Here is a 20,127-nt window from a genome sequence, read left to right on the forward strand (position 1 = left end):
GGTTAGTGGTGTATGTGTGAAATTTTCAGAACTCAAAAATGGGTAAATTTTGCCAATTTCTCCCCTCCCTCCCCCTCCTTCCCCCTCCCCCCCCCCCGACTATTTTAGCAGCTTTAATAATTAGGTTAAAAAACTGTGGAGAACTGTATCTGGGATCTCCTTACTATATGTGCTGTTGATGGTAGTATTAATTAATCTAGTTAAAAACACAAGAAATATGAAGAGTTTGCATCTTAGTGTAATGCAGATCTGTATTCTGTTCCATAAACACAAGAGGTGTGACCTTCAAAAGATCAAACAGTACTGATGATGCAACTGTTTGACAAAACTTGAGTAATTATTTTTGTTTTCAGCTAGGACAATTTATTGTCTGAGACTTCTGTGGATGGTAGATTACTAGCGTATATGGGACATATTTATTTCATTGCTTGTTTAAGATTTTTAAATGATCTGTTTTAAAATTAGGCTTAACTGTGTTTGGAAGTGATCCGTAGACAAATATAACTAGGCCATATACTGGATTTCTGTTTTTCTTTAATGTTTTGCAGCATGGCTAATAAATGCAGGCATATTCCAACCAAAGCCTAGTTTATAAGCATGGATTATGTTACAAGGTGGATGCCATGTTGGAAATAACTATTTGTAGGGCGGACTAATGAAGCTAATTAGGAGATTAAGTGATACTATGAGTGTTTGAACAAGCTGTAATTAAGAAGTTGAGAAGGCTAATTTTTGTGATTTACAGACTTTTAAAATGGTATTTCAGGCTGTGGGATTACAGCATGACTGTACTTTCAGCTATTGTTATTTTTACAGCCCTTGAGGAATATTGCTTTCCTGCAAATATCCATACCTGTCTGTTGTATAATCAGATATTGCTCTTTTAGTGGATTAGTATTGCCACTAGAGGGTAGTATTGAATTCAGTGGTGATATAACTACTGTTATTTAGACACCTCTTGTCTCAATTGACATAGCTTCACCCACTGGTATCTTGATATCTATTTCCATACTCATCAGTTTGTAAAGTGGTCAATTTCTTGATGGTGTATGAACAGTAAACTGAAACTAGTGATGATTCTAATAAATTTCACTCTGCAGTCAGCATCTCTCCGGGAGCAAATGTTGCTTTAAGGATATCTGCAGTAAAAGGGAAGTTAAAACATGCCATGGGTTAGAGGGAAGAAGATCGAGATCTAACATATAGTGGTTAAAGGCAATAACAGGAAGATACATGAGATACCGTGGAAGAGGGAAGGAGGGACAAGACCACTAGCAAGTAAGAAAGAAATAAAGGTTTGATCCTGTGCCCACTGAAGTCAATAATGTAGCTCCCATTGCTTTCAAGGGTGTAGGATCAGCCACTACAAGAACACCATTGGGTGGACAAGGACAACTGAGAACAAGAAAGAGAGTCCTGCTCCAGTTAGCCTGCAGCCAAACTACCTGTCTGGGGTGTTGTCAGATCTGAAGCTTAACATTTTGATGGTAGACCTCCAAGGAAAACCCAGATGCCGCAGCAAGTAGTGTCCATGATTCAGTAGGTGGCCCTCACAATTCCTTATCTGTACTGAACCAATGCTGCAGTGTGCTACTGGGGGACATTGTGCTTCTTCTAGTGCCCAGAATATAGGTGACTGAGCAGGAGGTGCAAGAAATCTCTTCAACCCTCTGCACTGCTGCTTCCACCTGCCTTTCCTCTTTCTTCCCATAGGACAGAGGTGTAAATCTTTGGTTTGCAGGTCAAGTGGGTGCACGTTAGGAGGGCTTTGGTCTGTCTAATCTATATCTGTCACACATACATACCTTTTCTTCACCCATCACACTTTTCTGCTTCTCTCTCCCTCTCTTTCTGTCCATCACATGGCCAATCTCTTTATTGCGTTTATTCATGTCATTTACAACATATGCAGCCTTCCCCAGTGTATGTACAGATGGGAGGGAAGAGAGTTAAAGACTTTCAGAAGTTCTAGACATAACAGACATCTCTTTTAGGGACAAAACTTGCTCACTACAGTATAGTTTTCCTGCAAATGGGTGGGACAGGATCTGGGAAGGCTGCATAGGGACTGTTCACACCTCTGCAAGGTCTGGGGGATTTGGTGGATCTGCTGCAATTCTGATCTTTGCTATTTCTTCCTGTCTCACTCCTCACAGTAAGGCACAAGTGGCTGCTTGGCACTTGAGAAGTAGCTAAAGAATTGGTGAGGTGAGACGCGTTCTTCCTCCTATTCATTTCTATTTTCTATTCCACATAGGTTCTTGCACTACACTCATCACCATGGTATCTGATCACTGCCCTGTAGTCCTAGAACTTCCTATAGAATAGCCTGACTACTTGGGCTGTTCCCAGGATTTGGGTCTTAAGAGTGTTTACAACAGTTTCAGGTTGCTTGTCTTTAGATTCAGGGAGACAGTACTGCATTGGGTCACATTCAGTTCCCATTCAGAAGGCTGTCATTGCAACCATAAAGGGCTAGAAACATAACTCTGTTCAAAATAAAAGCTTGTATTCTGAGAAAACCGATGGATAAATACCCACTCCCCTCAATCATTTTCACCAGAGAAGTTTCCTGCTTGCTTGTTGGTGAATGGATTTCTTAAGCTTTGGCTTGTTACTGTTGAAAATGTCCAGTTTTGGCTTGAGCCACTTTTCTGAAACTTGCTGATTACATGGCCGTCTCAGCACACTTTGGACATGACTTGTTTCATTTTCATTGTTTATAAGTAGGGGTGACAAGATGTCCCGTTTTTGAAGGGACAGTCCCGTTTTTTGGGACTTTTTCATATATAGGCGCCTGTTACCCCCCGTCCCCTGTCCCGTTTTTTCACAGTTGCTATCTGGTCACCCTATTTATAAGGCATCCCTGCTTGAGCAGATTTTTTAACTAAACTCTTCTTATAGACAAGACTGGCCTCACTTTACTCCTCTCTGACAATAGCAAACCAGTCAAAGATACAGTATTTGAATCTCTCTATTTTTAATTTTTTATGTGTTCCTCTGCTCAGCTGTTAAAACTGTGATTATAAAATGTTTGAACAAGTGTATTTTTTCTTCAAAGTCCTTTTTCCTCCTGCCTATCTGTGCAGTAATAACATAAACCTATATGGTGGCATTACAATCTGGAATTAATTATTGTAATATGAACATTTCTATTTTTCTGTCTTCCTCCACTGTAATGGTGGAGATGAATATGTCTTAAAATAGAAAATTATAAGTCCTTTTCATAGTAACCTGTTTGAAGATCAGAAAGGAGTACAAAGGAAGAAAAGCTTGTTGTTTGTGTTTGCAATCAAATCTTGGTTAAAAGGAAGTCTGACGCATAGATGTAGGGGTTTTTTTATATTATATTGAAGACAACTAGATACAAGTCTTGTTGGATTAACTGGAAGTTACGTGCACCAGCAAAAATATTAAAAATAAATACTAGCAAACAAGATGTTCATATTAACATGAACCTTGAAAATGGCTAAGCAAAAGGTCACAACTGATCTTCAAATATTAGTGAAATTTAATTTATTGCCTAGAACAAACACACAGAAAAGGAGAAGAATATGGGTCATAGTAAAGAAGCAACTGATAAATTATCTGAATGTCAAAACTATTTTAAAATAAAATACCAAAAATTACATTTAAAGATAAAGTTAAACAGCTCCTACTATGTTCTCAGAAAATATTCTCTAGATTTTCTAAGACCACTTGAAAGTTTTTGTAAGATTTGCAACTAGTTTGTCAATGTGTTTTTGAAATTATTTAAATAAATATACAGGCACTTAGCATATCCATATTCTAAGCTGTAAAGAGTAAGAGCTGTTCAGTTCTATGACTGTGATGAAGCAGAGAAACTGCCCACCAGCACAGAAAGGGTTAAGAGAGCCTTTGGGTCCAGCTAGTCTTGCCCGAGTATACCTGCAGCCAATGCCAAGCGTGAGGGGAGAGAAAAGGAGAGAAACTGACTCAGTTTGGGGCTGACTGATGAGGAGCTAGCTGCCTCCCTATCTGAGGGGAAAGCCTGCCAGCCAAGGCAGCCACCAGGAAACAAGCACTGTCTCCCTGGTCAAAGGAGACAGAGGAGGACACCTAGGAGCACCCAGCCTAAGAGAAACACAGGTGGCCAAAGCACAGAGATCTTTTGGGATTCCAACCCCACCAAACGTACAGCTGCCCTGCCTGGAGGAACCTGGGACCACAGCAGGACGCTGCCCAAGGTTCACTAGGGGGCACTCCTAGAGACAACCACCACAGTGACTTGGACTATAGGGGCCATGTCCCAAACTGAAAGAACAGTGGTAAGGCATAGTCCAGGGCAGTGGATGTAGACTCCATGCTGGGAGGTCCCCTACTCAGGGGTCCGCTTACGCAGGGACCCTGTGCTGGGACCTGGTGGAGTGGGAAGGGTCAGTTCTCTCTACCCACCCCAAGCCTTAAAGACTGAGATACCTCTGTGACCCGGTACATCCAGGGCAGCCCTCACTGGAAATGCCAAGGTCAGGGCAGGCTGCAAAAGGGAGAGCAGACACTCCCAAAATTGGTGGCTAACACTAAAGTTAAGCTCTTAAACCAGTCACAAACTGCTCCTGATGCCCCACACTGGTTATCAAGAAGCAAAAAAAGAAATCACACAGCTCCCTTTTTTGCATTCCAGTTGTCTGGCTCCCAATCAGCACCTAGGTGCAGTACAGTGAGAAGTTATTTAAACAGCTCTTCTCACTACACAAAATGTTCTGAACCCCGCCAGCTACATTGGCAGATCAACGTTAGGTTGGATCTTACCCAAAATACCAGCCAATCCTTTAGCGTCTAAAACTAAAGGTTTATTATGAAGAAAAAAGAAAGGACAAGAAGGGAGTTGTCAAATGGTAAAGCTGTTATATATGTACAAAGACTTCAGAGTCAATATATCAGGTTCTCAGCAGCATTGGTGAGTTTGCTGGCTTGAAAGTCCCTCTGGAACACATCCACAGCATGGATGGGTCATTTAGTCCTTTGTTCAGAGCTTCAGTTTGTAGAAAAGTCACTCCAGAGATAAGAAGCAGGATTGAAGACAAAATGGAGAAGATGCAGCTGCCTTTTATAGTTTTTTGCCATGCAGTCTGTATTTCCTTTGTTCCAAACACAAGCTGCCCAGCACATGGCATGGAAGCCTTAGAGTTCTGACCATAGGCATGCTCCTGCATGGCTTGCTGAGTCATAAGCCTGAGTCATAACCCTTTCAGTGGGTTCATTGTACAGTTAATGTCCCTTGATGGGTCATCAAGCAGGCCTACTACTGATGCCAATCTGTCTGGGGGGGTGTCACCCAGAAACACAGCACAACTTTGGAAATACAGATATACCACACATATCTATAACTCATAATACAAAAGTGATACAAACCTATAAACAAGATAATCATATTTGGAAAATCATAACATTTCCACTGATATCTTACATGGTACATCTGGTCAGATTCCTTGCAGTTTTACAATATTAGTATTTATAATATCCTAAAGTGTCCCCCAGATTCCATACAGCGTCACCACCGCAACCAAGCAGGAAGCTAGAAACCCAGTGCTCCAACTACTAAGCCACCTGGCCCTCCAAGACCTCTGTTACAGTTTTGGTGGAGAATGTGGGCAGATGCCCTAGTCCTGGAATAAGGGAATTGGAAAAAAACACAAAAAAATCCCTTAAGCAACCACCAACCTCAACCCCCTCTGGCTGAATGGAGATAGAATAGCTGCTAAAATGGATGGCTGAACAAAACACACAAGAAGCAGCCACAGCAGCAGCAACTGCTTCAGTAGATGGCTAATCAGTGGCAGCTGATCCAACATGTGGTCACAATACTATGGCCACCTGTTCCAGCAGAGCCAGCAAACCTCACCCAGCTATGACTCCGCCCTCATCAGACTCACCAAGATGGGACCTGAATATGATCCCAAGGCCTTCCTTCAAACCTTTGATCAGGTGGCCACAGTAGCCCCATGGTCCCGAGACCAATGGGCTGTGGTGCTGGTCCCATACTTAACCAGGGTAGTGCAAGCCATGTATTGTGCTTTAGACCCTGCCGCAGCACAAGAATATATGCGCGTCAAGGCAACCATTCTCAACGTCTTAGGCGTCTCGGAAGAGACATTCCAGCAATGCTTTCATAGGGAGTGGTACCCACCGTGGGCAAGACCTCACATGGTTGCCCAGAAAATATGAGACTTATGCTGGAAATGGCTCCAACCAGACTCAAAAACTGGAGCTCAGGAAGCCAAGCTGGTCCTTCTGAAACAGTTCACCCAGATACTACCCCTTGGGAGAAAGGAATGGGTGTTACAGCATCGTCCTGAAACCATGGTGGATGCCATTCAGCTGGTTGAAAATTACCTGTCCACGAAGGCCCCCACAAAGCACCCCACAGGGACCTATGGGGATCAAGAGCCCCATGCCACCAAAAGAGGAAGCAGCACATGGAAGCCGGTATCTCGAGTGGCTTAAACCAACTTCCCCCTCACCTTGACTCCAGAGGGCCTTAGGACTGAGAGGCCTCAGGGGCTTCCGGCCTGCAAGTCTGGAGCCATTGACTCGTACCCCAGTCTGAAAACCACTGACCAACCAGAGGTTAAGAAAGGAACATCACTGGGGCCTGAACTTGGCAGATCCCATGGGGAAGAGACCATCTCAATACACTGCGACGGGACCAATCGTAATAGCCAAGCCCCAGACAGATGTTTCACATATGGCTGTCCCAGGCACTGGTCCAGAGATTACCCCTACATGGAGTGTAGCTTTGGAAAGATCTTGAACCCGGGGGCATGAGCGCCACAATGCAACTCAGCGCAGTTAACCATCCAGGTACAAGTGAATGGGATGGATAGCGGTGGGACTTGTGGACTCAGGGTGTACTCAGACCCGCATGTGAAGCTCTGTGGTTCCTGACCTGGGGTCAACTTGGGGCACTAGCCTGTTACAGTGTGTGTATGGGGATGTGAAATTGTATCCCCGTATTCAGGTGACTAACAGTGGGGGAGTGTACAAAGTTCCCTATGGTCGGCCTGGCCCTAACACTCGCCTACCCTGTTGTTAGCAGCTGAGACTGGAGCTATTTTGGGGAGTTGTTAAAGGAGCTTGTGGGACCCCCTTCAGACTGCAAGGCCTTTCTACTGCCAACTATAGATCTGCCTGAGCCTGTGACCCTTGCAGGTGTGGGAAAGATCACTGATCCAGATGAGGGGACATCCCACTCATCAGAACCCAGCAATACAAGGCCCCGTCCCAACCTGATGTGGAGGTCCCAGATTCTGACCCAGTTCTCCAATTTTGTAGAACAGGCAGACAACATGCTGAGCCAAGCACACTTCCCAGTTGGGGTAGTAAATGGAGAGAATGTCGAGCCTTGTCAAATGGGTTTGTTCCCACACTTCAAATTTCAGGCTGACCACCTATATTGCATTGAAAAGGACTGGCAAACCGAGGCAGTTTGGAATCAGTTTCTGGTACCCCAACCCTATTGGGAAGGAGGTTATGCGACTCACCCATCCCATATCCTTCACAGGGCACCTCGGGAGGGAGAAGACACTAGCTCAAATCCTGGCCTGCTTGACTGAAGTGCAGAGACCTTATGGGGTTCCAACCCCACCAAACATACGGCTGCCCCGCCCAGAGAAACCTGGAACAGCAACAGGACACTACCCAAGGTTCACAAGGGGGCACTCCTGGAGACAATCACCACAGCAACTTGGACTATAGGGGCCATGCCCCAAACTGAAGGGACAGTGTTAGGACATAGCCCAGGGCGTGGACATAGACTCTGTGCTGGGAGGTCCCCTACTCAGGGGTTGACTGACACAGGGCCCTGGGCTGAGACCCAGTGAAGCTGGAGGGCCCAGGTTCCCCAGTTCCCACCAGCCTTAAAGACTGAGGCACCTCAACCAACCAGGGGGCTGGAAATCAAGCACTCCAAGCACTAGGCCACCCAGCCCTCCAAGCCTCTGTTACAATGAGAAATTGGTTTCTACATGCGTGCGCACACACACACAAAGGAAATTAAGTAGACGTTACTCAGATAACATGAAGGGACTACATTTTCAGTGCTCTGCATGGGAAATGAACTGTATGATTCCCACCAATGTGGGAGTTTGATAGCTAAATCTCAGGACACTGATAAGGTATAGATATAGATCTTATTTAAACTGCTGAAAGCAACTAAATTCAGAATTACAGCGTGTTCCCTAAACAGTGGCTGGTATTATATGTCTGATGAACTAAAATACCTGTGCATATAGGGATGAGTCACAAAGAGTATTTCAGACTCTTTGAATTTCCATGTTGTTGTTGTTCTATACTATTTCTACAGATCCATCAATTTACACTGTTCATTACAAACCTGGATAAGACGTGGTGGAAAATTAACCACGCATTGTGTTTGAAATCAGAATCGCCTGAGGCTTTATTCAAGTATGCGTATACAGGTAGAGTCAGCCATAGCTGCTCTGCATAAGCAGAAAATACAGGCGTTTATATAGCTGAAAACCACAATTTGTTAAGCACACTTCCTTTAACAGCATTTTCCCTTATTTGGCATATTGTGCAAGCTTTAACAGTAGGTTTACTTATTTGGGATATAGCAAAACAAGCTTTTCCTGTTATTGACAGGTTGTTCTTTGTGGTTAATGGGTCTTTCCTAATGTCTAGCTGTTAGAGTTACACTTCTTAAGCTGTGCTGTTGCAATTGCCCCACAATGGAATTTTCCTCAGCCTCTCCTTATGCTTTTACACACACAGTTAGCTTGACCAAAGTTTTAGGCCTGCTTGGGAAGTTTAGGCCTACTGGATTTTTCCTCCACAACTTTCTCAGCTCCAAAGAGCTTCTGCTCTGAGTAAGACGTGCCTCGTTACAAATGGGAGCTGCCCCACTGCTAGAGCAATGGTGCAAATATTTCTTTAAACCCTCTATGTCAATGCAGCCCTGCAGTTGCTAGCCAAGCAATGTTAGAATCTGGTTTAGCTACAACTGGTATTAATAGAGCCACCATTATAGTCTGTATACTTCTACAATCACTCTGTCGTGTCAACACTGGTTATCTACAGTGTGAATTACTTATCTGTTATCAGGATTTTATAAAGGCCTTAAGGGTCTGTACCAAAATGTGTTTATGAACTTTTCACTCTATGAAGTCAAAACCCAGGTCAATTATATCTCTCTTTGGTGAGCTTTTAACTTTTCACACCCACTCTGTCAGACAGTTGCTACAGATTGTAAGACTTGCCTGCAGTATCAATTGAACAATGAGTGCTGGGCTTCATTAATGTTCTCAGAGGTATGACTGATTCATAAACTGAATGTCTCTACCAAATAGCATTACGTCAAGTTCATTCGGTTTAGTTATCCTTAATCCTGTTATCTTGTAAGTTAGTCAATAGCTGCCGTTCACAAGAGTGTATCAATAATATGTAGTAAAAGTATGCATGAAGGAATGAAAGATGATTTTCTGGGTTAGGCGGTGGGCTGGAACTCATGAGATCTGGATTCAGTTTCTGAACTGGCCACAATATATAGCTGTCTAACCTTGGGCAAGCCAGTATTTTCTGTGCCTCAGTCCCCTATCTGTCAAATGGGAACAATGTTACTTCCTTACCTCAAGGGGGTGTTTTGAGGATAAATTCATGAATGTCTGTGAGGCACTCAAATACCTTGATGATGAGGGCACTGTAAGTGCCTAGTCAGATTGACTGATATTTAAATGAACCTGATAAATTTATCTGTACTGTGGTTATTAAACTGCATCTTTTTCAGCCAGTGTTCGTTTATATTTATTATAGAAGCACCTGTTTATTTTTTCATCCTCATTACACTAGAGCAATGCCCATCTCTCCATGTCCCAAAATGAATTTATATATGTTTTTGTCAAAATTAGGGAATTTGTATAAGAATGAGAGGTGTTGTTCAGATCTTGGGCACGTAAAGCTATTTTTAGATACCTAACTATGAGGCCTGATGTTTAGAAGTGGCTTAAGTACCTCTGAAAATCAGGCCACTTTTATTTAGGTGCCTAAATGTGGCTTTAGGTGTCTAAAATATAGGCACACAGGTGTGAAAATATTGGCTTGTTTCAGAAGGAAAGTGAAGCAACAGCGAGTCAAAAAAAAAATAGATGCTTTCAAGGCAGATACACAAAATCTATGCCAAAAACACACACACACACTTCTGTATGCTTTTACTTTTAAAGGGTCAAATCATGCCATTTTCACTCAGCCAAAACTCTTGTTGACTTTAGTGTGACTGACTAAGGACAGAGGAGATAAGGAGGGAATAGATGGTGATCATGAGGCATTGAATTTTACAGATAAAAATGCACAACATTTTGCTACAACCTTGAGTACCAATTTGTACCATAGCAATACTTAATTATATTAAAAGCCAGGATTTGAGCATGCACAGAAAGAATTGAGCAGAGTTTATTATAAATTAAAAGTCTGATGGTAATTAAGGGCTTGTCTACACATGCAAATTGTATTGCTTTAACTATACCATTATAGTTAAAGGGTACAGCTCTCCTAGTGTGGGCAGTTATAGCGGTATAAAGGTTCTTTGTCCATCCATGCTGGAAGAAAGACAGAAAGCCATGAATGTGGATTAATTAGGCCGCAATTTACTTTCAGGCATTATACGTGAATAATCTGGCAATAAATTGTACAGTGCAGTGAGGAGGGGGTTATCTCTGATCCAGATGTAGGAACCCCAAACCCCTTTCCTCAGCTCCCTTAAAGGGGACCAGGAAAAGGAGGGGTTTGGCTCCCTACTGGCGAGACATAAGGAGCCTCCAGCCCCACTTACTCAGTTCTCGTAAGGGATGTGTTCCTTCAAATCCTTTTCCAATCCCATGTATGCAATAACCGAATGCCTTCTATACCAAGTACCTACACTGAATATCTGTCACAACTATTATGTATAAATTGTGACATGATAACCTAACCTGCCTACTCCACCCCACCAGACCAGACCAGCTGTGGGGAAGATGAAAAACCCTTGGCCAATCTGGCGGGGAGGAGAAAATTCCTTCCCAGCCACACCAGGGAAAAGGAGCAACTAGTGTGATGCCCACAGCAGGTCAAAAGGGAACCCGGTCCTATTCCAAATACATGTGTGGGTGGGTTCTTCCATCCGGATCATAGGAAAGAGGGTCTTTCATGGCTGCATGGCGTATAAATACCTTTCCCACTCTTTCTGTTAACAGGAAGGGCAATGCAGTGACCTTGACCTGGCCCCAACTACATCCTGTCCTTCCTGTCCATCCCTGTAAGCTTTCTCCCTTTTCCCCCACTGTTGCAAGGGAACCTTTAAAGGGGCAATGCCCCTTTTCTTCCAGCAAGCTGGACAAAGACTCAGCACACATAAAGGTTGCAGTGGGCACTTTATATCGGTATAACTATTTCAGTATAAGGCACGTTTATTCCAGTATAACTGTGTCTACACTAGGATCAATGTAAGTATTTCAGTAAAAAATCATTCCCCTAACCAAACTAGGTGTACCAATACTGTGAGTGAATCAGGTTGTCATTAATGTAAAATTGCGTAAAATGGAGATACCCTTGTATAATAAACACAAATACTCGTCCATCAGCATCTAGAAATACAGAGCGTTCATATAAGCGTATTTTAGAACATCTCTTCCCTGCAAATATTTGAACAGGAGTGAGCTGACAAGTTGTTGACATTTTTTCAAGAGATTGCTAATCCAAGAAGTCAAGTATAGCTGATCCGCAACAAATAGTAGTTCTTCACCATGTGCTTCAGGACTCTACAACACACAGCTAAGCAACCAAACTGTTCAAAATAATGATTTCTGGAATCCTGATACTTAACAGTCAATAAAAATGCAGTGAATTTCTGAATTTATTTATTTATTTTTTGGATACTGTTTAAGGTTCTGATCCTGCTATTGGCTCTGCATAGGTGGCACTTTTAGCCCACATGGATCCCCATTGGAGTCCACCCATGCAGAACTAGTTGCAGAACCAGGACTGCAATATTTTGAATCTAGGTAAGATAGATGAGTAGCAGCTACATTAAATGAAAGATATGTATTTAAGATGTGCTTTTAATTACTATCACTTGGGGCTAAAATGTTTGTTCTGATTTATAGCTGAACTTATTAGGATGAGATTTATGTAGTAATTTTGATATTTTAAGGAGCTATATAATTTTGTTACAGTTAAACACTGAAATATGTTAAAATTTAAAACAGTAAATATAACTTAACTATTTATCATTACAAAAGACAGGACTTAGTTTCAGATTTCTAAAACAATAATAAAAACCATGAAGAATTAATTCAATGGAGCATGAAACAACTTCACGGCATATGGAAATAAATTTACGATGTATGATTTTCATGCCAGAATTCTTGGGTTATCAGATAATGTATTTCCTTTCAATGATTATTCAGCCTTTTCTTACAATAAGAGCTTCAGTGTGTACTTCATTAGAATGTATACTGTGTGTTGTAGACCCATCTACATATTATCTTTTTTTTCCTGAAAAAAGTCTGAAACTCATATTTTAAGATGAGTCAGATTTTGTATTGAGTTGGTTTATAAGAACATGTATGGATTTCCACTTCCTAAAATTGAGGATTGCATTTATAAATGGAGGTCCTAATTCCCATTTACACTAAAGCCTCTTTATATTTCTCTGACAGCGTAAAGGGGATTTTGTATAAAAAGAGGTGTGTGGGGAGGATAAATGTAATGTAATTTGTACTCCATTTAAAGCCCTTTACCCTGCCAGAGTGGCGTAAAGGGACATAGTGAAAATGAGAACCAGGCCCTGAATGTTATTTATTGTGTAATGTCAAACTTCTGTTTAAACACATACATACAGCTTTGCTAATGCCACCTTAAAGATGAGAATTTAAACATATAGATATCAGAATGTCAGAGTTATGATTCCCACAGCAACAAAACTTCAGTTGTTCATTCTCAAGTTTAGCTTGTTCTTTGCTAGAAGAAAAGGAGTACTTGTGGCACCTTAGAGACTAACCAATTTATTTGAGCATAAGCTTTCGTGAGGTACAGCTCACTTCATCGGATGCATACTGTGGAAACTGCAGAAGACATTATATACACAGAGACCATGAAACAATACCTCTCCCCAGGAGAGTGGGGTGGGAGGAGGTATTGTTTCATGGTCTCTGTGTATATAATGTCTTCTGCAGTTTCCACAGTATGCATCCGATGAAGTGAGCTGTAGCTCACGAAAGCTTATGCTCAAATAAATTGGTTAATCTCTAAGGTGCCACAAGTCCTCCTTTTCTTTTTGCGAATACAGACTAACACGGCTGTTACTCTGAAACCTGTTCTTTGCTAGAGTTCCTATGTAGGGTTGCCAGGCATCCGTTTTTTGACTGGAACGCCCGGTCAAAAAGGGACCCTCGCGGCTCCGACCAGCACTACTGACTGGGCCATTAAAAGTCCAGTCAACGGTGCAGCGGGGCAAAGGCAGGCTCCATGCCAGCCCTGGTTCTGTGCAGCTCCCTGGAAGCAGCCGGCATGTCCAGCCCCTAGGCGCAGGGGTGATCAGGGAGTACTCCACAGCTCCCCTTTGCCTGGAACAGCAGCCAATGGGAGCTGTGGGGACGGCACCTGTGGGCATGGGCAGTGCGCACAGCACAGAGCCACCTGGCTGTACCTCTGCCTAGAGGCTGAACATGCCAGCCGCTTCTGGGAGCAGCACAGAGCCAGGGCAGGCATAGAGCTTGCTTTAGCCCTGCTGTGCCACCGACTAGGAATCACCTGAGGTAAGTGCCGCCTGGCCGGAGCCCCCACCCTGAACCCCCTGCCCCAGGTCAGAACCCCCTCTTGCACCCTAACTCCCTCCCAGACCTCGCACCTTCACCTGCACCCCAATCCCCTGCCCCAGGTCAGAACCCCCTCTTGCACCCTAACTCCCTCCCAGACCCCGCACCTTCACCCACACCCCAATCCCCTGTCCCAGGTCAGAACCCCCTCTTGCACCCTAACTCCCTCCCAGACCCCGCACCTTCACCCGCACTCCAACCCCCTGCCCCAGATCGGAACCCCCTCCCGCACCCAAACTCTCTCCCAGAGCCACACCTCAGCCCCCTGCCTCAGCCTGGAGCTCCCTCCTGCACCCCAAACTCCTCATCCCCAGCCGCACTCCAGAGCCCGCACCTCCAGCCGGAACTTTCAACCCCTCCCACACCCCAACCCTCTGTCCCGTCCCAGTGAAAATGAGTGAGGGTGGAGGAGAGCGAGCAACAGAGGGAGGGGGGGCTGGAGTGAGTGGGGGGTGGGGCCTTGGATAAGGGGTGGAAGAGGGGCAGGGCCTTAGGAAAGGGGCAGGGTGGGGCAAGTGTGTTCGGTTTTGTGCAATTAGAAAGTTGGCACCCCTATTCCTAGGAGGTGTAAATTCTTACCTATAAAATCCAGGCAAGGGATTATTAGATACAGAAATGAACTGGAACACCACATCTGCCCCCCCCACAAGCCCAGAATTTAAATCCAAATAAGAACTGTGTGACTTGGGGATATTTCTGCAGTGAACCAAATCCCAAACACCTTTTGCATTTGGGAAAGTTCAGTTTCAATTCTGGATCTAAACTTAGAGGAAGCTCTTACAAATAGACTGAGGCAGGCAAATCTCTCTACCTGCTCAGATTGCCACAGACTTCAGTGGTGTTGTGCTGAGGTGTAGGTGTCTGCTCACATTGCTCCGTTTGCAGGATCTAGCCCTTAGACATTTGGGCCAAAGCCAACAAAGACAGTTAATTTATTATTTTCCTTGTCAGCTCTCCTGTATCCAGACATGGTAAGCAGATGGAAGTGGGAACACCTACATGAAAAATATTGACATGCCTATGAAATTTGAGAGATAAGAGAGTAGTTTCCTTAAATGACTCAGATATTCAGATATTAGCAGTTATTTTTGTACTCAACCAGATTACAAACTGATTCCGAATGAAGTTTTTTTTGTTTTTTTTTTAAAAAATCAGATTTACATTTTTCTTTTGTTTCTAAATGCCTTCCATTGACTCAGGTCAAATATTTTTCCCAAGACATGACATCCCTGTGAACAGATATAAAAGGAATGATCCTGCTCCCATAAATGTCAATGTTTATTTTTCCATTAATTGCTATGGGAGCAGAATTGAGCTCAAAGAAATCTACTTGTTTGTACTGGATAACTATTTATTGTTTAAGATAGTTGATCAAGTTACAGTAAAATTTAAAAAAAAAGATTACTTTAAAAATATGAACCTTCCTGTGTTTCAGCTTTTTAAAATGTGTTTTGCATATTTTGCACAATGAAATATACTGTATTTGTCTGCTCATCAAAGCTACAGTACATACCTCCTTATCTAGTGTTTCTGATTGGATCCAAACTTTATCTCACACAGTTGACTATTACATTTCTTAATATCACTGTTCTGCAAGGAATTACTCTCCTTGGTGAAGGAGAAATTGGTCATGAAGAAGAAAAAGAGACTGATCACTGCTGCTCCAGGTATTACATCGCAGAAACACAGAATGAATTGTAGAGTGGTTTTCTGGCTTACCTCATTGGTTGAACACCTGATATCTGATCAGTTATAGTTTTGACAATGAGAATGGGAATGAATTCCAGTGATTACAGAGAGAATTCTGATGCCTACATGGAAAAAGTAGTCAAAAACAAAACTGAGCTTTGGGAGATATTCTGTCCAGAAGCTTATAAAAATGATAGCCATTTCCTTATTCTCTCGTGTAATTAATTTTGCTAAGGTTAAAAAAAAATGTTTGTGATGATATTTTGCTAAAATAGAGCTCACTTTAGGACTTTGGAAAAAGCCTTAGCTAATGTATAGTTTGATCAACATCACAGCAAAAATGTGTATATATATTTATATAGACATATATCCCAACTATTTTTATGTAAAAATAGGTTGGGAAATTTTCCTAGCAAAATAGTTCTTTTTCTTTCAATTTTTTAAATCAGAACTTTGCAAGCTTAAGGAGAGCTTTAAAGCCAATGAAGAAATCAAATGTCAGAAAAAAATTAAGATCTCAAAACTTATAAACCAGAAGCAAGAAAAGGGCATATGTAAAAGGTAATCTGCACTTGTGTTTACAAATCCTGCAAAGATGTATTTGCTTAAATTCAAGCAGATGAGTAATTTCATTTAGCTCAATGGAACATCTCATATGCTTGAAGCATGTGCGTAAGTCTTTGCAGGAGCAGAGCCTAATTGATGCAGTTAAAGAAATGTAAACGTTGCAAATAATTTTTTTAAAAAGAGTTAAGAAAATTGTGCAACAAATCAGGTAGTTAGATATTGAGACGCTATAATTTGATTGTTGTGCCTGGTTGAGTTCCTTAAAATATTTTTCCTACCAGAGGAGAATAATTCCATAATAGTGAATATTAACGCATGTAATGTATCACATTTTATTTTAGGGACATAAGTCTTCCATTCATGCAATCTGGAGTAAAATATTATTAAACAGAAGATGTCTCAGGTGAGGGGATGGTTAAAAAGTTTTTCCAGTGGACTGGTGATCACTTCCCCAAAACAAGCCATCTCCACAACTGGTACTGATTGGCCTTCTTGTTGATAGTCAGGGCATAGAGGCCAAGTATAGGATGGGTCTATAAACTGAATTGCCCCTCACGCCTAGATGTGGTACCTCCCAGATCAGGCTTGGATATGTGGCAGGATCCATCTTTTACTCCTTCTGTGAATAAACAGAGGACATCACTTCCCTGGACAGTCAATCCATCATTTTTCAGCTGAGGACTAAAATGTAATTTTGAATATGCTGCTTCAGTTTGATCATTTTGTTACACAACTTTTTTTTTCCATAGTGGAGTGAAAATGTTTAAAAATAGAAAAAGTCTCCAAAAGTTATTATTTGGTGCTGAGTGCAAAGCACCTTTCTGTCTTTTCCTCTCAGACACACAAGGGAAAAAAAAACGCTTGAACACATTCTTTTGGTGCTTAATGCAGCCCTTCCATTTTGCTCCTCTCATCCTTTCTATCTCTCTGATACTCAAGGCTTGGCTCATAAACAGACTAAAACCAAAAATATAATGGTAATAATTAGATGAAAAAGCAAGAATTTTGTTCTAAGTATTACCATAACTGTTAATGTCTCGGTTGGCTCTCATACTTGGAGAAGTTTAAATCAGTTTGGGGGATGCCATGTTTAGCAGATGTTTTGTACTCACTCGTCATCATAATCCGATTGAGTGAATGGTGACTTTGAAGTTTGCAATGAAGAATGAGCTTAATTTGTGAGTGACAGTGAACCTACAAGCTTGGAAGAAGCTGATTGCCAGAATAAAACTGTAAGACTAGTCAGAGAGAATACTTTGGAGACCAGACCACCAGGTTTGAAGATGTAGACTCCTTGTAACCAAAAAAAGGAGTCTAGCAAATTTCAATGAATATTCTGCCTTCCAAGAAATAAAATGAAAGCAGCCTGAAGTCGTAAGAAGTCAAAGTATATCAGTTGTACAGCTGAGGTGCTCTCCTAATAATAACAGTGAAGCAATATTGTACAGTGAGATCCTCAATGGATTTAAATCACAGAGTCCATTAACGAAGGTCTCATGAGAATTTTTTTTCTCCTACTGGTATAATTGGACCTGCTATCTCAGAAAGATGGCATTGTGCATCCTAATCCACAGTTGCTGAGTTGCTCCACCTCTTAGCTTGGGTCACAGGACATTAATTATTTGTGATCTGGTGTGCCCTGTTGAAGGGTAGGCGATTTTTTGGTGCAGTTCAGAAATCCATTTACTTTGAAATACTATTTTCAAAAGTGGAAAAGATTTTCTCTATAAACAGATGGTAACACTATCTCCAGGTTCTGCGTCCATATACTAGATTATTCATTGTGCCTAAGTCTCTCAGCCGCTTGTCTTCTGTCAAGGTGATCCTGCATGCCAGCTCAATATTATCATGTGAGTGGCAGATTCTATTTTTTTGCACCCTCACAAAATTTCTGAAAAGTGGTTAATTAATGTCTTCCCGTCAATTAGAGAACACATTCTATCAAGGACCTTAACCTTGTGATTCTTGAGGACCTGTTTTTCTTCCACTTATCAGTTACATCTACCAGAAGAACAAGAGCATTACAGAATTTAATGGCTACCTCCTTTCACTCTCTTCCACATGGACAGTGTTGTCCTGTGTCCTCATCCCATACTTATTCCAAAAGTGGTGCCCGAGTTCCAGCAATCTCCTGGTGTTCTTGCCAGGACCTCATTCTCACCCAGGGGAAACTATACTCCATTTACTAGGTGTCGTGTGTTTTGAACTTGAACTTGGGTAGGACTAAGGGCTTTAGGAAGTCAGCAAGATTTTTTTTGTGGTTTTGGGGATCAATATAAAAGGAATGCTTTTTCCATTCAGCACTGTTTAAGTGGATTAGGCCGTGCACTGAGATATTATATGTTAGTTAGGGCAAAAGTATCTCAGCGTCTTTCAACAATCTTTACCAGGACTAAGGTGACATCCATGATAAGTCTCTAATATTTTCATCATACAACTCTTTTGATTTGACATTTATATCAGATGCTTGTTTTGGGGTTTGGCAGTTCCAATTAGAACTCCTCAGCCCATCCTGCTACGGTTGTAGTACTATTTAGACTCCCACAGTTTCGAGAGCCTATCTCAAAAATGAAAAACATGGTCATGGCCAGTACCATACAAACTACGGTTCTTCAAGACTGTTGCCCCTGCATATTCATTTTAAATGCCCACCTTCCACTATTCCACAGCGTTCTACTTTGATGTGACCACTGGGCAGAGGCAGTTGGGGCACATGGTCTTGTTTGTAACGTCCGCTGGGAATATTTGGTGCCACAAGAGGTTGGTCACACAGGTCCAATGGAAACTATTTTCCAGAAGGTTCGTGATGCTCAGTGGCATGGGAGGAGAGAGGGGAGAGAAGGGGACTCATTCTCACAACTGTGAATATGGAGAGACAACACTTTAAAGAAGCAAAAAACAGTTAGAATTGCAATCATGTTAAATAACAGTCACCTCAGACATTTTATCTGATTGACACCGGTTGTCCTTGTGCGTTAGTAATAATTTAATATAATCTCCCTATGTTTCTGATCTAGGAAAGCTGTCACTTTAGGTATTTCACATTAATTACTAGTGCCTGCAAGGATCTCATGTTCAAAACTCTCTCTTGACTTCACTGAATGTTCCCTATGTGCAGGGCTTGCAGGGTCAAGCCCTAAAAGTATATTCTAATATTCTGGGGTCAAACCTGAAAAAATAGCCTCTAATTTTGCTTGCACAGTTATTACTTTGACACACACGTATGTGGTAATGGTGTAAACAGCTGCAAGGACAAAGATAGAGTCTGGTTGTAAATTTGGCTCTAAATATAAAGCAAAAAACCAAACAACCACCTTATTATCTCAAATTCATTCCCATGTATCACTGACTTTGCTGTTGCTGAATATGTCAACTTTTATATACAAATGAGAGGCAATTACAATGATTCAAAATGGTATATTTCAGGCCCTTAGAGTCTGGTTTTGATCCTATTGTAATAACTACTTAGAATTTAAATACAATCCATATGTACTGTGACAAAGTTCCTCCTCTGCCTCAGTGGGTCCTGTGCTTATTGGCAGATTTGCTTGCCTCAGAGATTCACAGCAGCCCTCAGTTTGGCCACTCTTGCTCATGGCTCAAACCTGCCATCCACTCAGCTAACCTCATCACTGGCCAGCATGGGGGAATGGAGAACAATCCCCGCAGTCTCTGTGTCCCATCTAGTGGGTCGGGGACAGGGCAGATCCCTTTCCAATTTAGACCTTCCCTTCTAGTGTTTCTCACAGACCAGGGCAAGTCCTCCTGTGTCCGATCAGGAGTTGGGGGGATGGGAGGGAACCTGGGCCCACCCTCTACACTGGGTTCCAGCCCAGGGCTCTGTGGATAGCAGCTGTCCACAATGTTCCCTGTATCAGCTGTGTGACAGCTACAACTCCCTGGGCTACTTCCCCCTAGCCTTTCCCCCAGCACCTTCTTTATCCTCACTGCAGGATCTTCCTCCTGAAGCCTGATCACACTTGACCTCTTCACTCTTCCAACAGGACACCTTCTCACTCCCTGCTCCTTGCATGCCCCCCTA

At 42.3% G+C, this 20,127-nt stretch overlaps 1 protein-coding gene across 1 annotated transcript in view; it reads left to right on the forward strand.

Moving 5' to 3' along the window:
* Positions 1–20,127, forward strand: part of WDPCP (WD repeat containing planar cell polarity effector) — a 271,495-nt gene that overhangs the window by 71,441 nt on the left and 179,927 nt on the right. The window lies entirely within an intron of this gene.

The sequence above is a fragment of the Eretmochelys imbricata genome, chromosome 3, assembly GCF_965152235.1.
Source record: "Eretmochelys imbricata isolate rEreImb1 chromosome 3, rEreImb1.hap1, whole genome shotgun sequence".
Taxonomy (NCBI): Eukaryota; Metazoa; Chordata; order Testudines; family Cheloniidae; genus Eretmochelys; species Eretmochelys imbricata.